The 4,771-nt window shown below is 43.4% G+C and overlaps 1 non-coding gene across 1 annotated transcript; it reads right to left on the reverse strand.

Annotated features, from left to right (window-relative positions):
• Window positions 1-4,424: 4,424 nt before the first annotated feature.
• On the reverse strand, window positions 4,425-4,496 carry trnae-cuc (transfer RNA glutamic acid (anticodon CUC)). Its single transcript has one exon. It is a non-coding gene; the product is annotated as a tRNA-Glu (tRNA).
• Between the last annotated feature and the right edge of the window lie 275 nt (window positions 4,497-4,771).

Below are 4,771 nucleotides of genomic sequence, written 5' to 3' on the forward strand. Positions count from 1 at the left end.
ATTGGCAGCCAATTTACGCACAGCAAGATCCCACAAGCAGCAATGTGATAACGCCCAGATAATCTGTTTTCTTTTTAAGTGAAATAAAAGGGAAATGAAGAAGGGTCACTGATCTGAAACGTTAACTCTGCTTCACCCTCCACAGATGCTGCCAGACCTGCTGAGTATTTCCAGCATTTCTTGTTTTTATTTCAGATTTCCAGCATCCGCAGTATTTTGCTTTTATTCTTTTTAAGTGATACTGATTAAGGGATAACCGACAAAGCCTCACTTCTCAGCATTTCTACAGGAGACAGACAATTAGACTGGTTTTAGAAACCGGGCTGGACAGGTAGATCAGAGATAAATTTTGAAATATTTCACTCTGATGACTCAGAATCGACCAACTTCCTTTTCTGTTCAGTAAAGAGAGACTGGCAGGCGGCTCCCAGAAACAGCTCGGCCTGGATTGGCAACTCTCCACTGGTAGTAGCTGGATTAGGGAGCAGGGATCCTGAGCTGTTGTTGTGGTGGTTTGGCTGCTGCTGCTTCCACCTCTCACACTCCGGGAGCCCTGGCGGTGATCTGTACTGATCTCACTCCCAGGGTTGGGTTTTATCTTCTCAGTGTGGACGTCATGGTGCAGCAGTAGCCCGTCTCACTCCAGAGAGAAACTACATGTTAGAGTCATGTTGGGGGGTCACAGAGTTTCCAGAGGGACTGGTTCCTGGATTTGGTGCCGGACATCAGGAGTTTAGCTCGAGAAAGGGTGGGTGGGTGGGGTGAGGGGGGGGGGGGCGACTTTGTGATGTGTCCAAAAGGGTACCAGACTCAAATTATGAACGCTCAGTCACACTACCACAGTATTCAACCTTGGCTTGAAACAGCTAATTGCCAATTGCAAGGTGCTTTTCTTCAGAATTATCCTGTGAATTGAGGACTTTGCATGGGAAGATGGAAGTGAAATGAATTTCCAAGCATACTTCATTCAAACAGCAGGCCGAGTGATTGCATTGTTGAATTGGTAATTCAGGGATCCTGGATAAATATACTTTAATAAGACCATCCAAACGTAAAGGCTGGTTAGCTCAGTTGGTTAGAGCATGGAACTAATAACACCAAGAAGACATATGGAATCCTTTCCTTTATTAGCCGAGGTATAGAATATAAAAGCAGGCAGGTTATGCTGGAACTGTATAAGTCATTGGTTAGGCCACAACTTGAGTACTGTGTGCAGTTCTGGTCATCTCATTACAGAAAGGATGTAATTGCACTAGAGAGGGTTATGAGGATGTTGGCAGGACTGGAAAAATGCAGCTATGAGGAAAGATTGGATAGGCTGGGGTTGTTATCATTGGAACAGAGAAGGCTGAGGGGAGATCTGATTGAAATGTGCAAAATTTTGAGGCGCCTGTATAAAGTGGAGGTGAAGGGCCTATTTACCTTAGAAGAGAGGTCAGTGACTAGGGGGCATAGATTTAAAGTGATTGGTCGAAAGATTAGAGTGGATCTGCGGAGCAATATTTCACTACAGGGTGGTGGGGGTCTAAAACTCACTGCCTGAAAGGGTAGTTGAGTCAGAAACGCTCAACACATTCAAAAGGAGTCTGGATATGCACCCCAAGTGCCGTAATCTGCAGAGTTATGAACCAAATGCTGGAAGGTGGGATTAGAATAGGTGGATTATTTTTCAGCTGGCACAGACATGATGGGCCAAGTGGCCTCTTTCTGTACTGCACACTTTCTATGATTCTATGTTTCTACGAATCTGGAAAGATTAGTGGTAGTTCAGTAGATTGGACAGATTTTAAGAACCAGCTAAGAATGACAAAAAAAGGAGGGAGAAAATAGAGTATGAGAGAAAGCTAACTAGTACTATAAGGGCAGATAGTAAAAGTTTATACAAGTATTTAAATAGGAAAAGAGTAAAGAAAGCGAGTGTTGGTCCTCTAGAGAGTGAGTCTGGGGAATTGATAATGGAGAACAAGGAAATGGCAGAGGCATTGAACAGGTATGTTGTGTCTGTTTTCATGGCAGAAGAGTGAGTTAGAAACTGCAAAAGGTACATGAAAATCAGGAGGTGGAAGGGAGGGAGGAATTGAAATCAATCACCATCACCGGGGAAAAGCTGTTGGGAAAACTATTGGACCTAAAGGCTGACAAGTCCCCAGGGCCAGATGGCCTGCATCCTGGGGTCTTAACAGAAGTGGCTATAGAGATCATAAAGGCTTTGGTTATAATCTCCCAAAATTTCTTCGATTTTGGAAGGTCCCAGTGGACTGCAAAATAGCAAATGTACCTCATTTATTCAAGAAAGGAGGGAGACAGAAAACAGGAAACTATTGGCCAGTTAGCATAACAGCTGCATAGGGAAATTATTAGAATCGATTATTCAGGAGGTTATAACAGGATACTTAGAAAATCATCATGGGATCAGACAGAGTGAGCATGGTTTTGTGAAAGGGAAATCCTGTTTAATTTATTAGAGTTCTTCGAGGAAGTAAGACACAAGGTGGATAAAAGGGAACCTGTAGATGTGGTTTACCTATATTTCCAAAACTCAGTTAATAAGACACCACTTCAAAGGTTACTACACAATATAAGAGCACATGGTGTAGGGCACAACATATTAGTCTGGATAAAGGACTCATTGGCTAACAGGAAACATATCAGGGAAAAATGCATCTCTTTCAGGTTGGCAAGCTATAACTAGGGGATTGGCACAGGGATCAGTGCTGGGGTCTCAACTATGTGCAATTGATATGAATAACTTGGCTGGAGGGGGCCGAATGTATGATAGTTAAATTTGCTAAAGGCATCAAGAAAGGTAGGAGCGAAAGTTGTCAATTGGAGGTAAAGAGTCTAAAAAAGGATATAGATAGGTTAGGTGAGTGAGAGAAACTTTGACAAATGTGGAAAAATGTGAACTTGTCCACTTTGGTAGGAAGAATAGAAAAGCTGTACACTATGTAATTGCAGAGAGATTGAGGAACTCAGTGGTATTTAGGGATCTAGGTGCCCTGGTACATGTATCATAAAAGGTTCGTATACAGGTCCAGCAAGTGATTAGGAATGGGGTTATTGCAAGGGGAATCAAGTACAAGAGTAATGGGTAATAAAAGCAAAATACTGCAGATGCTGGAAATCTGAAATAAAAACAAGAAATGCTGGAAATACTCAGCAGGTCAGGTAGCATCTGTGCGGAGAGAAGCAGAGTTAACGTTTCAGGTCAGTGACCCTTCTTCAGAACTAGAGTATGAGGTTTTACTGCAGCTCTATAGGGCTCTGGTGAGTCCTCACCCACATCTGGAATACTGTGTACATTTTTGGTTTCCTTATTTGAAGAAAGATATAATTGCACTCGAAGCACTTCAGAGAAGGTTCACTCGACTAATTTGGGGGATGAAGGCCTTAACTTATGAAGGAAGGTTGAACAGGTTGGACCTATACTCATTGGAATTTAAAGAATGTGAGGTGAACTTCTGGAAACCTAAAGGATCCCGAGGGGACTTGATCGAGTGGTTATCGGGAAGATGCTTCCTCTTGTAGGGAGACTAGTACTGGGGACACAGCTTAAGACTAGATCTCTCCCTTTCCAGATAGAGATGAAGAGGATTTTCTGATCTCAAAGTCTGTGGAATTCTCTAATTCTCTTCCCCATAAAGCAGTGGAGGCTGGGTCATTGAATTTATTAAAGGCTGAGTTAGATAGAGTTTTGATAGACAAGGGAAATGGGTGTCAGACAGGAAAATGGAGTTGAGACCACCACCAGATCAGCCATCATATGATCAAATGGTGAAGCAGGCTTGAAGGGCCGAATGGCCTACTTCTACTCCTAAGTCCTATGTTCCGAGAATGACTGCAAAGGCAGCAGCAGTGGTGTTGATAAACATACAATTATAGAAAGGTACAGCACAGGAAGAGGCCATTCCGCCTGGCGTGCTTCTTTGACAGAACAATTATGATTGGTTGATCAGGGGTGCCGGTTTGAACAGCAGGCAGAAAAAGTTGCCTCATTATCACCCACATTTCCCTTGCACCATCATCCCTTTCGTCAGTATATTGTTGTGTCTTGAACCATTCACTCCCCGAGCTCTGTCTTTGTAATCGACCTGTCACATCTCTGAGGAATAATCGCCAACCTGGAGCTTGAATTGCTTTTCTCAGTCCACAGATACTGCCAGACGTGCAGAACTTTCATTCACCAAAGAAGTCATGTTCGTGAGATAAATACAAGAAATACTCAGCAGGTCTGGCAACATGTGTGGAGAGAGGAGCAGAGTTAACGTTTCAGGTCTGTGACCCTTTATCAGAACCCGGCGTTCTGCCAGACCTGCTGAGTATCTCCAGCATTTCTTGTTTTTATTTCAGATTTCCATCATTTGTAGTCTTTTGCTTTTATTTTCATGGTCGCGGTAAGTTCCCATAGCAATACGCAATGCTTAATCCCTGGCCGGGAATCGAACCCGGGCTGCAGCAGTGAGAGTGCTGAATCCTAACCACTAGGCCACCAGGGACATTGCAAAGGGCTCCTGTAGGTTAGGTCATCCACACTGTTTCCCATTTTTCACTTCTGGTCACTTTGCCCACAAATTTGTTTCTCGTACAAAATGGCATATTTAGTCACAACTCAGAAGTCTGTTGTAATTCTGGTCCATGGGTGTGATGGAATCTCATGAGGTATCAATAGTTCCTTGTGCTGACCTGGCTGGTGTGCCTGACCTGCCTTGCACATTCCCAAAGTCTTCACTATATCACTGCTGATCCCTGGTGAGTATAGTTTTCATTGCTA

This window comes from Heterodontus francisci, chromosome 34 (assembly GCF_036365525.1).
Source record: "Heterodontus francisci isolate sHetFra1 chromosome 34, sHetFra1.hap1, whole genome shotgun sequence".
Taxonomy (NCBI): Eukaryota; Metazoa; Chordata; class Chondrichthyes; order Heterodontiformes; family Heterodontidae; genus Heterodontus; species Heterodontus francisci.